Genomic DNA, 14,194 nt, shown 5'->3' with positions numbered 1-14,194 from the left:
GTCGTCAGTCCTAGGACTGGATGGACACGTACCTCCACTCTTTCCTGTCCTGAGCTAATCTTCGCATTTCCTTAAAACTAGAACAACCCACATCCTTAACTATGTGCTAACAGTAATCTAAACTCGATCTATCTCTACTCCTCTTAACATCTGTTTCTACCTCTAATATGTCTCTGATTGGACAGATCAGACAGAACTCTTCATTTCTGAGAAAGTGTCCTACCAACCTATTCCGCCTATTTTTTATTGACTTCCATAGAGTCTCCTATTCTTTCTAATATCTCTTCATTTGTAACCTTCCCTATCCACGGTATCCTCCTCATTCGCCTGTAACATCTAATTTCAAACGCTTCTATACTTTTCTTTTCCGCCGCTCTCACTGTCTATGTTTCGCACCCATACAACACCGCGCTCCAAACATACACCTTTAACAATCTTTTTCGAATTTGACGTAGCATTGAAAATATAAGAACTGTTGTAAACAAGACATACAATCATAATGCAAAATACGTTTGATTCAATCGTCTTTTCTCTATGTTTTACAGTGTATATAATCTTCGTTGCATTCAACATATCCATTCACTATATCTCTAACACGTTCGAATTTGAATTTACATTTTACCTTACTCTTCGTTAATGCTTTGGTTTCCTCTTGCTAACAATTCTTTTCTTTAATCAATGTACAGTGGTGAATTATATAACTCATCCTTACATACCTTTTTAACACTATCTACTACGAGCTTATCGATTCGCCGACTAGCGTCGGTTGTCTTTCTTCATGTCCGCCGTATTTGTAAATGTGTGTGTCGTACCTGCGTTCTGGAAAAGCAGTTAAACAGTTCAAAAAAAAAATAAAGCATCCGGATATTTCCAGAAGGTCATAGAAAGTAAACAAAAGAGTATTTAAAGAAAGAGACGATCGACGAGAGAGGAAGAAATAGATTGATCGTTGCAGAAGTGAATCCAGAAATAAATTGACAGTGATGGAAGTGAAATAAATAGCGCAGTGAATAGTGATATATCAGTAGTAGAATAATTCATAACCTAAATTTAGTAATAATTTAATAGTGTTTTTAAGTTCTTTAATAATTAGTGTAAATAAATAGTTTTTGCCGTTATCAGTATTGGAAGTCAATTTTGTTAAACCCACGAACATTAACAACATACTTAAGAACAAGTTTACTATTTCTATATTAGGATGATCAGTTACACAGATATCATCCATTTGTTGTTCTATTTTTCTAAAACCTTCTTCAACTTTGAGACAGGAGGAAAAAGATCGATGAATGTTAGTTTTAACACATTTTCTGTAACTGACGGCGATGCAACATAATCGGACGAAACTGGTATAAACCTCTCACGTACAACGTTATTATCTACACGAAGTTGTACGTATGGCACGTACAGTATGTCATAAATGGTGATAAATAACGGAAACGCAAATAGAATTGTCAAAACGGCCTCCGGTTTCAGAAAATGGTAGCCCTGACGGTCTGACCACATGAAAAAAGCACGAAGAGATACGATCTTGCCATAAATATTGTTCTGAAGTAAGGGAGGAGGAGAAAGAGAAATGCCTGAAATGGTACACATATGTACCGAAAGAGTGAGAGAGAAGGACGAGACAGATGAAGCCGCGTATATCTCTTCATATGTACAAGAGTGGCTGGTAATTAATATATACGTTCTTCAGCAATGCGTCATGTGACAAAGGGGTACAGTAAATTCCGAGTCGCCGCCACTGACATCGGCAGTACACGTGCCGATTTACGACGACATCGTATTATAAATACTATACAGTGCTAGGGGTATTATTGTTTGCACACAACTATGCAGTTGTTGCAACAAGTTTGCCGCCTAATACCAAGCGATGCAACTTCTTGAGAACTCAGGCGTACGGTAGGCATTCAATAACTGTACATACCTACAAGCAATACCTAAAACAAATCAATTTCCTTCTTAATATAAAACAACTGAATGTTCTATCATCTTTATACGGTCACCAGTCTCACAGCGCCCTCTGTTATTCTAGTCTTTGTAATATCCCCTCATCTCTAGTCCATATTTCGTACCCCTTAACAATTTTATTAGAATTTCTAATTTAACGGGTCGCCAATATACAAGTGACTTCTTTTTGTTAAAGGCGTCTTGACGTTGCGCTGTCCTCTGCTTTATATCCTTACTACTCCTTCCGTCCTGACTTATCTGACTTCTTAGATACCTAAAACCAGCCACTTCTTTTAATTTTTCGCCTCCTATCCTATATTCGCTTTTTCCCTGCATTCTTTTCCCTAGCATACCAATATTTTCGTTTTACTTCAATTTATTTTCATACCATACTGTTTTGTCAATACCGCATCCATTTTATTTAAGGCTAACTCTTCTTGCCAGATACTAATCCTGCTATATCATCTGAAAATCCGAACATAATAATATTTTGCTACTGTATATCTATCCCTAAAGTTGTTCTGTCTTTAATGATATGTATCGCGTCTTCGATATGCAGATTAATTGAATTCCTGGATGTAGGGACCATCGCTGGAATTGGTTGCCAAAAAATAAACTGTTAATTTAAATACAGTCTAGTTTTACCTCCTTCAATAGTATCCGAGGACTTACCGAATCTAAACAGTAATTGGTGGATAAGAAAGAGCATTTGTCTGCTACCGTAACATTATTCGGTAGACCACAGTTTTCCTTTTATCTCTTTAATGTTCTTAATGGTTCTTTATATTATATTTTATCAGGTTGTGTGTCCCTGGATTTCCCACGGTAGACGCGAGCGACGCGACGCGCGGCACTTTCTTGCAAGTAATACAAAGGCCCTTCTTAACAATATACACGTATATTGTGTACATATCTACATGCAAACGCCAACGTCGCAGAATTTTATGCGAACACAAATATAAAGCGCCTTATCTACGTTTTCCGTTTATTTACCGCTGATATATTACCGCACCAGAATCACGTCGTAAATTTTGGTTTTGGATTTGCATGAGTACAGGGATGGAACGGAAGGTGGAACGGGAAATAACGACGCAGGGGTTGCTTGTATTAATTGTTATTATAGCGAGACTGCTTCGGTAAACACTATTCAATGTTTAATTAATCTCAGGGCAATTTGTTGAATTTAGGATTCCGTTTGATTAATCTATGGAAATTGTTAAGCAAGTTTAAGCAATACAAAGCTGAAATTGTCTATTATTAAAAGTTACCTACTACATTAGGTAAATGCAAATAAGCACACTCCGAACTAAATATATAAATCTAGATGTACAAGTGTTCGTAACAATAAAATTATTTATTATATTACACGACTTTACTGAGTGTATGTTTGGAGCGCGGTGCTGTACGGGTGCGAAACATAGACAGTGGGCAAGGCGGAAAAGAAAAGAAAGTTAGAAGCGTTCGAAATGTGATGTTACAGGCGAATCATGAGGATACCCGTAGGAAAAATTTCCATTCAATTTCCATTAAAAAAATGCCATTTAATTACAACTGATAATAATTAATTTTAATAAATGGAGAGCTGCCAACTCAATGGGATTTCCATTGCTGAACGCAATGGCATTACCATTGATGAACGCAATGGAAATTCCATTGCTGAACTCAATGGAAATTCCATTGCTGCACTCAATGGAAATCCCGTTGCGTTCCATTGGAATTTCAGCAGCATGCTTTTTTCCATAATCCATATTATTTCGTTGAGAATTTGGTTTTTCAGGTATCTGAACCAAGGCACGTGCCTGGATGTCTGGCTCTGCATCATTGTGTTTAGATTTTTTTCACTTGATTCTTATAAAACTTCATCACTCTCACAGATGACTTCGGTCTCCTCTATATTCTGGCATGGTTCAAAATCATCAAACAATGCTTCTAATGTAGGCTTTTTCACTTGTCTAGGGGTTGTTTAATAAAAGGCTCCGAGTAGTTGAATACATTTATAATAAACATAATAATGAATATAAACAGCAAACAGCAAAACGAGTAACAAACAGGAACTAAATATATACAACTTATATGCAACATTCAATGTATCGCGTCTTTCAAACTACATACGTCTTCGTGTAATCACCATAAATACGTCTTCCGTCTTTTTTGAGCAAAAATGCTCAACGTCTAAATGAAATATACCGTTTTAATTAAACGTCTTACTACCTTGTTTGTCTCTCAGTCTACTGCCGTGGTGGTCCCTCAGGTACCCCCAACATGCACGCATAGGTAAAACTAAATTATTGATTTTCCACCACCTAATTGGCAATATCACTACTTTTAGAACAAACAGAATAGCTCAAAACCCCAACGCCAAAACACGACACTGTAGTTGTCCGAAGCACTTTTCGGTAACAAAGTTACCTTCTTCAGGGACTGAAGTAAACTTCCTGAAGAAGGTTACTTTGTTACCGAAAAGTGCTTCGGACAACTACAGTGTCGTGTTTTGGCGTTGGGGTTTTGAGCTATTCTGTTTGTTCTACAACAACCGCCAAAGTTTTTCCAATCTTCAAATATCACTACTCTTGCACCTGGGCAAGCAAAAACTGTATCGAAAAAGGCTAATAGTATGTGGCCACTAATGGTTATAATAAACGAATTACCCTAAACTGTTCTTAAGAATAATATAATATCAACGGGTTTAAGGCTTGCAAATAGTGGATGGATATATTTTTGAGACCATTTAATAATATTCAATTAAAATTCAGAATTAAATAACATTGATAATCGTTTCGAACGAGACTGATGAAACTAAAATCCATGTAACGAAACAGATTTTATAAATAATTCATAATTCATAATTTCATTTCTTAATTAATCATTTCATTGGAATTCTTTGGGAAATAAAACTTTTCCATTCATATCTAACGATAAGAATATATCAATGGAATTATTCAAAATGGAAACATTGATTTTCTATTTATCTATCTATTTATTTATGAATAGTTTTATACAGAATTTACAAATTTTGCATTGGTTCCCATGGAACTTCAATGGAAACTTTTCCTACGGGAAATTAACACAAAATATAATTTGGATTTTGAAATTTAAATAAGAATAGTCATGAAAGTATTGAAAGAATGCGGACATTGATAAAAACATTATTATGGGGTCAAAATCCTTTGTCCTCTTTGTGAATTTATGGCCGACAGTATGTCAAAACTTGTAATTATTGTTGCACTGCGATGATGTAGTTCGCGATCTATCTGAGACATGCCAAATTTATTGCTCTGCAGATAGGAAAAAGAATATTACATGGAAACAGCTTTTGCGCCTGTTTATCAGATTCTTTTAACAAAATACCGAAATGACCTACTACGGCAAGCAGGTCGTGTATTTCTGAAATTGCTTTGTTATCGTTGTTCGCTTTTGCTGCACGAACAGACCGTATTTCTGTCGCAGGATTCGATGTTGGTACCTAAAAACCAATTTTAAATAATTTCTTTACAGAAAACGGGAGAACAAAGGATGCGGTATTGATCGTCTCGATTACCTACCAACGAACAAATAATTTTTAAACCTCACTTACTGGAACTGCCTTCCTACATAAATTTCAAGAAAAGTTTAAAAAAATCCAAAAGCAAGAAGAAAATTATTTACTTACACGTATATGTTCTAATCTTAAAAATACATAGAATGAGTGGTGCAGCAAGTTATAGCAGTTAATGTCTGAAACTGTTGACGTAACGACCCCATACTCATCAGCGAACACCTCAGCACTTTTTTACTTGCAACACTTTTTTGGTTTTTGAACTATCTCGTACTTTTTTACAAAACTGAACGTTTTGTATGGTCTCTTTGGCGTCATAATGCTTTCTATTGACTCGGGAATTTCCCGAATTACACGAGGCTTTACCGAAATATAGGTCAGAAGCTGCACAACCTTAGACAAAAATTTTCAGTATCTCTTCAATTTCTTAGAGTCTTTCAGAGTCTTTCAGCGTCTCTCACAGTCTTTCACAGTCTCTCAGTTATTGCCTAGGTGTTTTTATGGATCTCTCACGGACTCTGTATGAGAGACTCGAACGATAAAATTGTTAATTCAGAGATTCGAGTCTCTCACACAGAGACTGAATGAATAAAACTGAAAAATTGAGAGACTCGAGTCTCTCCTAGAAAGACCGGGATCTTTGAAATATGTTGACCTTAGAAAATTTTAACCATATCTATCGAGACACCACTTAATGAGAGATTCGAGTCTCTCTATGAGCGACTTGAGTCTCTCGTTCAGAGACGCTAATCAGTGTTTTTGACAGTCTCTCGACAGTCTCTTGCAGCGACACCACAGAGCCTCGATTAGAGCCGGAGACTCCAGTCTCGCTTTCAGATACTTTGAGAGACGGAATATTTTTATCTCGGGTACATATGATTCCAATCACGGAATCATTGGTTGATCCAGATTATGGAATGCATGGTAGAAAAAGATAGTAATTCATTTTCTTCTGGATAATTGACAAATGTGGATTACCGGAGCTCTACTAATGAATGCGTTTGGGTGCAATTCGATCTAAATGGTAATTATTATAAAGTGGTCTAATATTTGATGCATGGTTTTCCATTCAGAACATTAATTTCATTGACCGTTTTTCTTTCAGAACAAGCGAACACTAAATGAATATGTGTGAACATTAGGACAGGAAAGAAACAAATTCATGTCATTATTCATCTTCACGGCCGCAGGGTATAAGAACCAAAAATTAATTTCGTTGATATAGCTCATCAATTTCAATTCGGGACAAAGCTTTTTGCGTAGACAGCACGCCGCGCTGTCTCTGATAAATTGCGAGATAAAACATCGGGTCGTTTCTTCTTCTTAATCACTTTATCGCAAGTTTCCATTGTTTGGTTAAGATTAACCCTTCCATCAGTGAATTGTGATTACAATGAGGGTTGAGATTAATTCAACAGCTACTATTGTCCTCTTTCTTATCCCTTAAAGCTCCTTTTGCTTTTCGTATGCGTGGGCTCTCTATTCTGAGCGCTTTGACGACACTATGCCCAATTCCGACCAATCCTACTGTCCAAACAGCGTGTATTATGTACTTTAAAGAAAGGATCAAACATTTCCCGATAGTGCTACATATATAATAGGGTGGCCATTCAAATAGGGAATTACTGGTTACTCCGAATTAGAAGGCGGACATTTTGAGAGAATTTAGCAACTCAAAAATGCACAATCTTCTTTTTTTGTTTTAATTTTTGTGACGACTTTCTACTGTTCGTTTCAAGAAGTTAGAGATATGCCCCTTCCCTTTATTAGGGTGCGCCGTAGCATAATTCCAAATGCAATCATATTTGTCTGCGGAGCTCATTTCTCCACCGATCATCGAGCGAGAACTAGACAAAAGTGTACAGTATCATTTGCAAAATTATTTAAACTGCCTCGTTAAAATTTAGGAATAGGCTTTATTTAAAAGCATATTTAGCCAAAAATAATAACAAGTGAATTAACTTAACGCTGTACACACCTATAAAACTTTTGCTTTGTATTCTATTGTTAATTTATATACATTTTTGTTTTAAGAAATTGCTAAACATTTTCGTCTAGTACTGTGCAGTTCTAGCCGGTCACCTAAGATCGCCCATCGAGAGCTCTGCTCGTTCAAGCTTGTTCCAACTATTTCTGTCTTGCTCACGCCTAGTGTGTATTCTTTCTATCTTCGCGCAGATTTCGTCAAGGTCACAATTCCAACAAATTGAAATGGACTGCACATATGTATCCGTCCCAGTTTTTCCAAAATGGATTTTAAAGATAGGTCTAAGCAGCCCTTTAGTCAAACGTTTTAATTCGCGTATATCCTTTAAACCGCTTAGCAGTCAGGTGAAACCCTATAGTCTTTAAAGAGTTAAATCAATGGTCTTAAGAATACCTACATCATGCACCTTTTCCAGTTTTTCTGTAATCTTTAGCCGAGAAATTCAATTTTCGTGTGTTTTTCCAGTAAAAGATTAGTATAATTTTATATATTTTGTTTTGTACATATTCAATAAGTTTTACTGTTATGTAATCTGGACAATGTTGTTGTTCGTCGAATGGGCTTATTCGAAGCAATGTTCTCCTTCCTTCCTGCTTTAATGAGCCAAAAAGACCATTATTAAATGAGTCGCAACGGCGAAGTTGTTGCAAATATTTAATGTTGTCGCCATCGGCTATTCATTAAGGTATCGTGCGCATTCGTTTTAGTTAACGCACGGCTATACATACATAAGTCTCCTCGTGCACGGGTAATTTCAGGGAAAGTAGTCGAATGTGGCATCGCCATGGTCGCGTCCGATCCTGTGCGTCCTTCTCGTCGCGTCCTCCATATCAAGTAAGTAAGTAAGTATGCAAATTAGGTCTCGGCAGAATAAAGAAAACAAACAACCACGTCTACGAACGCAAAGACTGTGCCGAACAATTAACAATCGGCAACTGTGGGCTCTTAAATATTTATGCATTCTAATGAAGAAGCTATTGCTGAAGAATCTCAAATAATCCCGGCGGAAAAGCAAAAGCCTTCGACGTCTCCCTTTGTAAACATTATTAGAATTCATTCGTAATTCAGAAGATACTCGAGACTAATAATAATTCCTCATTCTCTGATGTTAATGACAATTTGCTTAGTTCAATTTTCGCACGATAAGCAATCAGAGGTTTCCAATTAAGATCAAGAAATGTGTGCCTACCTTCACTGTGGTAGAATAAAATCTTGATTGATCGTATACAAAATATAGAAATGGAAACCAAAATTACCCTATAACGGTTGTAGCATCAATAAATTCAAAATGAATAAAGAAGCAATGTAGGTATAAATGCAACAAATCATTCTAATAAATAATCGATGAGAAATTTGGTTTAGGCTGATTATGATTCGTTTCACCAAATCAAAATCAGAATATATTCTTGGTGCTAACAGTTAACAGCTGAAGGATCAAGAACGAAAATGTGGAAATAAAGGAAACAATACAATTAGCCTATTAATTTTAATTACCTAATCCTAGTTTTTATTCTGCATCCTTCCCAAATCCAAAAGGCATGTACTAAAGATGTGGAATTACTAAACCTAAAGCTAGACCACTCACTATTAATTATAACTTTTGGTGTAGAGGTGATGATAATCCGAATCGATCAAAAACAAGAAACTTAAATAAGAGTAAAATCAAATTTTGACTGCCAAGAATTATTTGCGTCTTTTAATCATCATTGGGCTGTAAAAATAAAAACTGATTGTATACGCACCTCCACCCTTTTCTACCTTCCTTCCTTAAAACTGTAACATCCGACATCCTTAACGCTAATCTAATTTAGGTCATGTATTACCCTTTTTTACTACTGTAGGTCCTCCATTATCCTTTTTAACTCCTGTTTCTACATCTTCATCTCTAAATTTTTACATAAGACCTACCAGATTTCAAACGTTTCTAGCGCATTCTTTGCAACCCTTACATAGAGCTGTGCAATTAATCTATATTATTAACAATTCATTTCTCATTTCTACCCTAGACAAAAATATTCAGTCTCTCCCCAGTCTCTCAGAGTCTTTCAGCGTCTTTGAGAGCGTCTCTCACAGTCTTTCACAGTCTCTCAGTTATTGCCTAGGTGTTTTTATGGATCTCTCACAGTCTCTGTATGAGAGACTCGAACGATAAAATTGTTAATTCAGAGACTCGAGTCTGGGACCTCTAAAATATGTTGACCTTAGAAAATTTTAACCATGTCTATCGAGACACCACTTATGGAGAGATTCGAGTGTCTCGTTCAGAGGTTCTAGTGTCTCCTTCAGAGACTGGATACGAAATGAGGATCTCCTTATGAGCGACTCGAGTCTCTCGTTCAGAGAAGTTAAACAGTTTTTTTGACAGTCTCTCAACAGTCTCTCTCTCAGTGACACCAGAGAGACTCGATGAGAGACGGAGACTCGAGTCTCGCTTTCAGAGACTCTGAGAGACTGAATATTTTTATGTCGGGTAAACAGTTACGACCCCGATAGTAAAACCTCCTAGAATGTGTTTTAAAATCTATTTATTTATGTTTTATTTACTTGTAGATACCCATGTATAATGTATATGTGACTACGGTATGGAGAACAATGATTTGTTAAAGAAAAAGAAATAAGGCAATCTGACGGACTAAATTAATTGAAATCAAACACAATTTTGGTTTGGTCCACTCGGCCATTTTATCTGTCCAACATTAATAAGTCGAGCTCGTAAATAAGAGAGGGGGAAAAGCTCGCGAATCGCCCCGGTCTCTTCGGTTTTATTACGACGGGAATTAATTTAGGGTCTCTTCACGGGCGGTAAAGGTATTTAAAATTCAGCTGTACGCTTAATTTATTCATTTATATCTGCCTGTTGTAATTGTAGTCGTGCCACCAACGATCAGGCCACTCTTCGGTACAATGTTTCACCGACACTGGCTAAATTTACTTTACACGACAATTGCAAACCAACAAAAATCAAGCAACACGAAAGAAAAGGGCATGGAACACATCCATCGACAAATCCAAACATTCTGTATTGGTGCCTCATGTTTAATATTACTTATATTCAGGGTGTTCCACCTAAGACGGTTTCGTCGATAACTCTGTTGTTATAGTTTTAATAAACAAGAGGTCTGGAATCATGTGGTGTATATACAGAAAATGTTACCATACAGGGTGTTCAATTTTATGTGAGTGATACTCAACATTGTTATTTTGTATAGAATACCCTGTATATTTTTACATTTTTTGTTGCACAACGATGACCTGTAGGTGATACTAGTTATTGCACATTTGAAGGTGACCATTTAAATGCTAAAAGGTTTAATTGTAAAAAGTGTACAATATACATCAAGTGTTTTTTACTGTGTTTTTCATTGTCATCATCATCATCATCATCATAAGGTCGTCAGTCTTAAGACTGGTTGGACATGCACCTCCACTCTTTCCTATTCTGCGCTAATCTTCTCATTTCCTTAAAGCTAGAACAACCCATATCCTTAACTACTATATTTGTGAACAGTAATCTAATCTAGGTCTACCTCTACCCCTCCTAACTTCCGTTTCTGGCTCTTATATGTCTCTGACTAGACCTTCATACCTGAGAAGGTGTCCTACTAACCCAACTCGCCTATTTCTTATTGACTTCCATAGAGTCCTCTGATCTCTTACTCTTACAATACCTCTTCATTTCTAACATTCTCTATCCACGGTATCCTCATCATTCGCCTGTAACAACACATTTCGAACGTTTCTAACCTTTTCTTTTCCGCCGCGCCTTCTGTCCATGTTTCGCACCCGTACAGCGCCGTGCTGCATACATCTTTAACAACCTTTTTCGAATTTCTAAATTAATTAATTGTAATTTCGTTGAATTTGCAATAATAAATATTGAAGAACTCAAGTCAGATCCAAATTTTCTGAAATCAATTTATAACAAACTAAACTCAAACAAAATGGATAGATCGATGAAAGAATATCGATTCTATGTCCTCTTTCCAAACAAAAATTATGTGTATATATCTAAAGACAGATAATAAGCATAGCTCTCCTTCTATTTAGTTGAGCCATGTTCACTTTGATTCATTACACTGATATGTATTTTTGGATTACTGTATTTTCATGAGTGTACCTCCGCGTCCCATTGAACCAGATCCAATTGAATAAAATCGTTCGGGTTGAAATTCTTTTCTTACATCTCGTTCGCTACCTCATACGTGTATATACGGCAAAAATGAGATGTGTGATTAAATATCGAGCGGATCGACCAAAACGATCCAAGGAACCGTATAATTCGATGTAACAACTAAGTAGCTGGTTGGCTGAGCTGGCTTCCCGGTCGCATCAACTTCCAAAGTCGCGATTTCTTCTGAATAAAAGATGAGAAGATGAAAAATTGCTTTAATTTTCAAGCCGAGCGATCCGTCCAACTTCCCGGACCTGATCTGGAAAGTTGCTGGCTATGCAATTCTTCAAGTGACAATTAACATTTTTATACTGCGACAATTAAGAAAAGGCGCTAACGAAGGCTCTGAATTTTCTGGGGTTTGCAGATAGCTCCTTGACGAAAAAGGACCTCGATGACTTCTTTTTTTATTTTTCTGATTCCATGCTTCAAATTAATTAAGACGGTCGCGAGTGAAATAAAAAAGGACCAAAATGTCCACGTTTCCTCTTAATTAATGACCAAAAAAGATCCGGTGCACAACCCAACCGTGTTAATTAAAATGGAAAAATTACAAACAAGAGAACTTATGCGGTAGATCATTAAAATTACACGGCGAGTTCGTTTAACATAAACAGTCCAGTATGACTACATTAAGTAGCATCAAAATATAAAAAAATTGATCTAAAAATAAAGAGCACTTATTTGTAGGTATAAGTTTCTGTTGTAACGTAAATTTTTGATATAAAATGGATTATATATATATTAGAGATTAAGTTATTATTAGTTATCCCTCCACCCTGGAAAGGGGTGATTTTTTCAGGTGAGGGTACTGATATAGTATTTGCTTTTGTTGTCGTGCAGTACTTGTCATGTATGTGTAAACTTACCCCAGACGAAAATTTTCAGTCTCTCTCCAGTCTCTCAGAGTCTTTCAGTCTTTCAGCGTCTCTGAGATCGTCTCTCACAGTCTTTCACAGTATCTCAGTTATTGCCCAGGTGTTTTTATGGATCTGTCACAGTGTCTGTATGAGAGACTCGAACGATAGAATCGTTAATTCATAGATTCGAGCCTCTCGCAGAGAGACTAAATGAATAAAACTGAAAAAATGAGAGACACGAGTCTCTCGTAGAAAGGCTGGGATCAATATGTTGAAATTTTAACCGTGTCTATCGAGACATCACTTATTGAGAGATTCGAGTCTCTCGTTCAGAAATTCCAGTCTCTCGTCCAGAGACTGGATTCGAAATGAGGATCTCTCTATGAGCGATTCGAGTCTCTTGATCAGAGTCGCTAAACAGTTTTTTTTTTTGACAGTCTCTCTCAGCGACACCAGAGAGATTCAATGAGAAACGGAGACTCGAGTCTCGCTTTCAGAGACTCTGAGAGACTGAACATTTTTATCTCGGGTATATATAGGAAAACTTGTAAAACACCTTTCCTCACATATTTTCATATATGCTTTTACCACATATGGTGAACTATGCCGTAGATTCAATTCAACAAGTAGATAACCCATCAACGTAAATAGACGTAATGTTGAATATATTGAATTCCACTAAATGTAGCATTTTACCAAAGATGGCGCTCACCATGCCATTTGTGGTGCTTCACAAAACGCTGTTTTTAAATAGAGTTACTCTGTGTTCTGCGACGCGTTATTCTAGTTTTGCTTTTTAGCGCGACTACCCACCCTTACTCTTTGTGGTGGGACACCGATTCTCACCCACACCTTTCCCCCAAAAACATTCCACTCTTACCACTCCTCCCTCCAAAGCCTACCCAACAAATCTTCCGTTGGGAGTCACAACCTTGGGGTTGATCTCTATACTCGAGGAGTGGTTTCAGTAGGTAGGCGCTTCGGCTTCAGGGGGTGTCTTTTGAAAATTTCCCCTCCTCGAGGAAAACCTAAACGAACAAAAAATCTGCGACGCTTTGATGGGATACAACAAGATTGAAATATACATACAAGTATGTACGTATATCTTCATGTGTACATAAGGACATGCTCCATCTTTTTTTAAGGATATTATTATCTAGACAACTACAAATAATTGAAATTTAATATTATCTTTATACCATCCTTTATGTCTCATAAAGAAAATTTTGCTGAAAGAAATATTGAGTTTAATGAAAATTTACACTTTGGAGTCCTTTAAATCCTGCATGTACCTAATCCTGTCTTCTATATGGGCGTAGAAAACGCTATACTTTTATGTCTGCAAAAACGCCATAAAGGCGCTAATCAAAGCATACATGGCGTTTTATGGCGGACCTGCTTAGTTATTAGGCGGACACTTGTTCAATTCCCACACTATTATTATATAATAAAGAAGAAACAATAGACGTCTCACCGATAGGATCCATTAGCGTGATTTATCTCAGTAAGAGTGTAATGAATATTCTCGAAGAAAAATCCACCCACCTGCACCTTCGGTATGGCTAAACACAATAAATAAACTACATTTTTTAAACAGATGCCTTTGTCCTTTTTTCCTTTTGTGTCTCGAAAGTAATTAGTGGTTCATTATAAAAATATCTAATATGCAGCATACTCAAATAACTATGTTTAGG

This window comes from Agrilus planipennis, unplaced genomic scaffold (assembly GCF_000699045.2).
Source record: "Agrilus planipennis isolate EAB-ADULT unplaced genomic scaffold, Apla_2.0 scaffold1, whole genome shotgun sequence".
In the NCBI taxonomy this organism is placed as follows: domain Eukaryota; kingdom Metazoa; phylum Arthropoda; class Insecta; order Coleoptera; family Buprestidae; genus Agrilus; species Agrilus planipennis.
Note: the sequence above shows the minus strand (reverse complement) of the source record.